Source organism: Camellia sinensis, chromosome 1 (assembly GCF_055761805.1).
Source record: "Camellia sinensis isolate YWXY chromosome 1, ASM5576180v1, whole genome shotgun sequence".
Taxonomy (NCBI): domain Eukaryota; kingdom Viridiplantae; phylum Streptophyta; class Magnoliopsida; order Ericales; family Theaceae; genus Camellia; species Camellia sinensis.
This window is the reverse complement of record NC_138961.1, coordinates 148,553,470-148,560,920: the sequence shown is the minus strand read 5'-3', so window position 1 is coordinate 148,560,920 and position 7,451 is coordinate 148,553,470.

Sequence of the window (7,451 nt, the reverse complement as noted above, 5' to 3'; positions counted from 1 at the left end):
CAAGTCGCGGATCGGACCTTGCTCGCCGACCTTGGAGTTCCTTGCCGAGCTGATCTTGCTCGCCAAGAAAAAAATCGCCGAGCTGACCTTGCTCACCGACCTTGGAGTTCCTTGCCGAGCTGATCTTGCTCGTCAAAAAGAAAGTCGACGAGCTGACCTTGCGAGCTGACCTTGGAGTTCCTTGCCGAGCTGATCTTGCTCGCCAAGAATCAAGTTGCTGAGCTGATTTTACTTGCCAAGAAGCGAGTTGACGAGCTAACTTTGTTTGCCAACTTTGAGGTTTCTAAACCGAGCAAAGTGAACCACCGAGAAAAAAGTCTAACCCGGCCTTGTAATGTAATTTTGGTCACGCGAATGCGGACGGAATTAAGGGGCAATTGTGAGTGAGATTTCATAATCTGGTTTTGGGCTGTGGTAATGACCGAGCTAAAATTGGTCCGAGCATGTTTGGGTTGAGCTGGGCTGGGACAATCCTGGTGCAATGCGCTCGGTTAAAGCCCAGGTCCGATTTAGCCGGGATAACTTCTCTGCTAGCCCGGTTCGTGTTATTTGCTCATTGAGATCTGCATACAAGATCCTCCGCAGACCGGCCAATCGAGCAAGTGCTCAGTTATTACGGGGGGCTACTAAGCTCAGTCATAACGGAGCTCGGCTTGGAGCATTGCATGTCCCGGAAGTAATACAGTTGTAGGAAGATGGGGCAGTGCTGTCGGGCTATCCGTTCACGCCAACGCCGTTTGCCAGTTTGGTTAGGTGGTGTTTAGCTGTATTTGCGCTGACACGTGGGAAAGTAGGATAGGGGAGCAGGTCCACGCGTCGAAAGGCGAATGGATGCAGAGGCACGCGCAGAAGGTATGTAAACGTGACTACGCCTCCCATGCTGAGGATGGAACTTCATCTGGTGAGAGAAACTCTCTTCCTCTCTCTCTTTCTATCTCTGAGTGTGTGCTAACTTGACCGTCGAAGGGATTTTCCGACAACACACCCCCGTTGTGCTCGTAAGTTAATTGGATCGAAGCGGAGCTTGGACGCAAGGAATACGGGCGGTACCGAATATTTGCCCCCCGTACATATATATATATATATATATATTAGAAGTGAAGAAATACGTGATACATGCATATATGATCTTTTTGTTTTAGAAAAATAAAATTGTAAACCGTATGATTGAATTCAATATCTAAATATTGAAATGAATTTGAAAGAATCAGATGTTGAGATTTTTGAAAAAAAAAAAAAGTAGAAGAAGAAGAAGAAACCGAAATTTAGAGCATGGTTACCCATGTAACTATAATAAGAGTATTTTGATAAAAATTAAACAAAAAAAAAAAGAGGTCAACACCAATTTTAATCTTCACATATATAATATTATAGATATATATACGAGAAATTCTACAATACACAGCTCATTTTGAAGTGTATATCATATGCCCAGTTATGTTTGTAATGTTTAATTATGACCTATTATAATATTAGTTATGATTTGCATGGCTTGATTATAATTTATTGTGATGTTAGTTCGACTGGTTGTGATGTTGGTTCAAAAAAAATTTAGTTATACTTTATGTGATATTTGGCAACCAACTAGCTATTTTAGTTGGTTTTTTAATTTTTTATGAAAAGGCGTATAAAAAAGTAAAGAGAATAATTGACTTTTTGGTAGTAACTTATTGGCTATTTTAGGTGATTCCCAAACTTGGCTTAAAAAGTCAAAAAAATCAACAAAAAAAATCAAAGAATTTATTTTCCCTATAATTTTTACATACATACATACATATATATATATATATATATATATATATATATTTATATTTTTTTTTTTTGTAAAAAGTCAAAATATTATCTCCAACATACTAATTTTTTTAATCTCAAATTTTAATTAAAAAATTGTTAAAATAACTTGTTCTCAATATATACCCAAAAAGATGGAGCCTGTATAATAGCATAACCTTATAAAGCACTCGTTTGGAAAGTTGGGTTGGAGTTGGTTGGAGTTAAAATAGCCAAAAAATAAAATAGACTTTTTAGTTGTTGACTAAAAAAAATCGGATTTAAATTATAATTTTTTTATTTTTTCACTCACAAAAATCAAAAAAATCTATTCTAAACAAAAATTTTTTGATTTTAAATTAAAATAATTAAAAAGCTAAAAAATTAAAGAGACAATCAATATTCCAAACGAAACCAAACTCCATAAATGGCCAACACGATGCAATTATAAGGACAGCACTACTTACCTACCAACTTATTTTTTAGTGTCATGGACCCAAAAGAAGGAGGATACTGACCCAGCATATATACACGCGTAACTGAGATTCTGGCTCTATCTTATTAGATTCATTCTCTCATTAAAATCCTTCCGAAAAAAAGTTGAAATTTCACTCTAGTGATGTGGTTTGGAACTCTCTTGTTTATGTTAATGTCACTCTTTCCTGACCCTTGTCTTTTAATTTCTTCAACAATTTTTAATTCATTATTTCATCCATATTGTCCAACAGAACCAATTTTGCAGCCAAAAGCTCTGAAACGCCTCAATAATTTGTTAGAATTTTATCAAGGGTAAATTACACTTTCCACCCCTTCGACTATTACCCTTCTCATTTTATCCCTTAAATAAATAAAAAAAAATTGTGATTTAACCCTTCTCACGTACTTTTTTTTTTTAATTTTTAATTTGAACTTTTATGACAAAAATAATCTTTTAATTATAGGATAAATCACACTTTAACCCTCAACTAAAAAATGCTACTTTTATCACCTTGAAGTACAAATTTGTATCCATGTGAGCTTTTTGTTAAGAATTTGTTATAAATAAATGGGTTTGGTTATGGTGTGCAACTTACACCTTACACCTTATACCTTACACTTACACCTTACACTTACACCTTTTGTAAAAAATTAAACCTTACACTTACACCTTTTTTGAGGTTGCACACCATATGCAACCCACTTACACCTTACACCTTACACTTACACCTTACACTTACACCTTATACTTATACTTACACCTTACACTTACACTTTTTGTGTAAGTGGCACATGGTGTGCACTTGCACACTTAAGAAAACTCCTAAATAAATAAAAGATTGACATATCTGCATATGATATCTCAAATATTATGAAATGCCTAAAATGATATTATATATATATATATATATATATATATAAATAAATAAAATTTCTTCTACTCAAGGCAACAATCGTAGCATTTATAGTATATGTAACGCCCCAAAATAATACGGATAAACCAATTCATGAGATGAGTGAATATAATAGAACTAATATCCTTTCATTCATCAGAATTCATAACGAAAAAGATATTACATGCATTATACATTCATAAATATTCATCCTGAATCTATAACATGTAATATTAATTTATAACAACAAAATAAATGCCCTATGGACTTACATATTTCTAAAATATTACTTGGTTACAACAAAAGAGATCTGAACTCAATACATGTAAAGTCATTGGCTTGAATAAACACTCAAACATTTACAAAACAAAACAGAGCTTCCAGCTCCTAGGTCCTAGGCCCTAGGTCCTAGGTCCTTCCAAGCTACGTTCTTGGAGGAAGCATCTCACCAGTACCTGAAAATGGTTTCCCAAGCAGAGTGAGCCAAAATCCAGTAAAAACAGTCTAATACAATGTATAAAGTTTAACTAAGGAATAAGTGTCCGATAAATGTTCAATATTCATGATCAACTTACATTCTTCCCCCAACCATTCAATACCGATATTCATATCTCAATCCATTCTCACTTATTCATTTCGGGTTAATTCATTCAATTTCAAGTCATATGACAAACATACATAATTTTCCACATGATCCAACTGAGACTACAACTCAGTGGTTCCATATCCACATAATTATTATACAAACACTTCAACCTTACTATTTTACGAAAATTTCGTCCGCGGGATCGGCACTCATGTATTCACAAGATTTCGGGACTACTACCTTGGACACTCTGGCCAACTTAATTCTCAATGGAGTCCATCTCCTATCTCCTCCCAAACAATGGAGTACATCTCATTTCTTCTCTCAAAACAATGTACATATACAATGTATTTAAATTCATCGTCATATTCAATGACTATCCATAATACATATTCTATGTCTTAATCACATCGTCATATTCAATGACATAACTTAAGTGATTAGTTTCAATTCACCAATGCAATTTCTACAACAATCATAGCTATCCTCTACCGATAGCCCAACATAGATATTTTTAAACAGATATAAAATCTTTAGAACAGATAAATTGTTAAAATTCCATGGGTAAGTGATTAAACAAATCCAACTACACCATCTATTTATACTTTTCCCCAATTTCACCTTTCTCACATTAATTTCATTATTTATACAAATAATATTTAAGACACATTTATGGTGAACCTCTCCCTTATTCAAATATCAACCTAAAGGCTAAAATTTACCATTCTAACACAAGATAACCTCATTTTCAAAACCCTATAATCATCTATGTAACACAATGTTGAAATCTCTCTTTAAATTTGGGACCAAACCCTAAGTTTACACAAAAACTTCCCAAATTTCCACCATTTATGCACAACTACAAATAACTAGGTTAAAACTCATACTAAAGCATAGAATATCCCTACCTCAAAGAGAGAAAGTGAGCCAAGTAAGAGAGAAAGCCCAAAAATGCCGAAATCTAACCTTAATTGGTTCAAAGAGAAGATCTTGAGAAGCTTCAACATTTTAACAAATGATGTAGGGTGAGTAGATCACTAGATCTAGGCCAAAATGTAGAGAGAGAGTATTTATAGAGAGAGAGGCTCTCAACTTTAGGATTTTGGCTGAAAAGATATGAAAAAGTGATGTAAAAAGTGATTTTCACGATCTGATATACGCGCAATCCGCTCGAGCGGAGAGTTTCACGCTCGAGCACCAGACACAAAGATTTGTTCCGCTCAAGCGCAAATGTGGCCCCCTTGAGCATAGAATACGCATATCTAGTATTTTGCAGACAACATACAACCCGCTCGAGCGCAAGAAAAGCCGCTCGAGCGCACACCTACTTGAGCGTAGGAAATGTCGCTCGAGCGTGAAAAACATTCCTCCTGCACTTTAGCAGAAGTGCAGAGTATTGAGAGTTTGTAACTCTCGCTCGAGCGGAGGACCAAAATTTACATAGCCCGCTTGAGCATAAGACCAAAAATCTGGGCAACACAAAGTTTGAAAACTATGTAACCAACTTGTTCCAAACACAACCACAACAACCCAAAGATCAACTTCAAAGGTATACAAGGGAAGAAAGAGATAGACAACAATATAAAAGCATTAAACCAGAGCTCGGAACATCATAAGAGTCGGGTAAAAATCAGGATCGCTATAGTATATATAGGCCTTGTTTGGAAAATTGAATATTTTAGTTGATTATTTGACTTTTTAGTTATTTTAGGTTGATTATGAAACGCAGATCTCTATTCGAAACAATTGTCACAAGAACCTCGTGGAGTCTCACTATGTCTCTGATATATAAGTCGGCAAGATAGTCTACCGAATCACTCACGCACATAGGTAAGAAGCGTGCAGACTTAGTTAATCGGTCAACTATCACCCAAATGGCATCCCTACCCCGTTGAGTCCTCGAAAGGCCCATAACAAAATCCATCGTGACATGCTCCCATTTCTACTTAGCTATAGGCAAGGGTTACGACAAACCCGCTGGCCTCTAATGTTCGACCTTCATTTGTTGACAAGTAAGTCACTTCGATACAAACACAGCTACATCCTTCTTCATAGCCCTCTACCAAAACTAGCGACTTAGGTCGTCTCCCGGATGCACCGCAAGGCGTGAATGATGAAACTCTCGGAGTACTTCCTCTCGGCAAGACTCCGGCACAAACAAACGGTCACCGTATCTTACACTCTGGTCGGGATACACAGTCAAGCCTCTTTCTACTTTCCCACTGGAGATCTTCTCTCGGAGGGATTCTATCTCTAGGTTACCCTTTTTGCGCTTTCAACACTCGGTTCATAAGTGTAGGTTGTGCTATTACTGAAAACAAAGCTGCAGATTCAATGGACTCACTTAAATGTAGATCAAACTCCCCTAGAGTACCCAACATTCCCCATTCTCGGATGGCAATACAAGCCACACTGCTAATTGATTTCCTACTTAAGGCATCGGCCACAACATTGGCCTTCCCAAGATGGTAGTGTAACTCGAAATCATATTCCTCTGTAAACTCCATCCACCTCCTCTGTCTCAATTTTAAGTCTTTCTGTGTGAACAAGTATTTCAGACTTTTATGATCAGAAAATACCTCAAATCTCTCACCATACAAATAGTGCCTCTAAATTTTCAAGGCAGAAAACACTGCTGCTAGCTCTAAGTCGTGAGTAGGGTAGTTCCTATCGTGGGTTTTCAACTTCTGTGAGCTATAGGCCAAACCCCTCTTGTATCAAAACACAGCCCAAGCTTTCCCATGAGGCATCACAATATACTAAATAGCCCAAACCCCTCTCCGGAATAATCAAAACTGGAGCAGTGGTAAGTCTAACTTTAAGTTCTTGGAATGATTTCTCATAAGTCTTATCCCACACAAATTTGACTCCTTTCCTCGTCAACCTGGTCAAGGGTGCAGCTGGCCTAGAGAAATCATTCACAAATCGACGGTAATACCCGGTCAACCCTAGGAAACAACGGATCTCAAAGGCATTCTTAAGCTGTACCCAATCTTACATTGCCTCTATCTTGAACGAGTTTATAGTCACCCCTTCCCCAGATACCACATGGCCTAAGAACTTAACTTCTTTAAGCCAGAAGTCACATTTCCCAAACTTAGTATACATCTTATGGGCTTTAAGTAACTCAAGCACCACTCGCAAGTGTTCCTCGTGCTCCTCCTCAGAGGGTAAGCAAATCAGGATGTCGTCTACAAAGACGACCACAAAACGGTCTAAGAACTCTCGAAAGATTTGATTAATCAAATCCATAAACACAGCTGGGGCATTAGTTAGCCCAAAAGGCATCACTAGGAACTCATAATGGCCATATTGCGTACGGAATGCCATTTTCAGGATATCCTTCTCCCTTACTCTTAACTGATGATAACCCGATCTCAGGTCTATCTTAGAGAAACAACAAGACCCTTTCAACTGATCAAACAGGTCATCTATACGAGGCATCAGATATTTGTTCTTAACCATAACCTGGTTCAACTTTCGATAATCTATGCAAAGTCGCAACGCTCCATCTTCCTTCTTAGCAAAGAAAGCCGGTGCTCCCCAATGTGATGTACTAGGGCGGATAAAACCCTTATCTAATAGCTCTTGGAGTTGAATCTTCAACTCACTCAACTCACCAAGTGCGAATCGATACGGTGCCATAGAAATCGGTGCCGTGCCAGGCACTAAATCAATAGAGAACTCTATCTCTCGGTGAGGTGGTAAACTAGTAAGATCCTCGG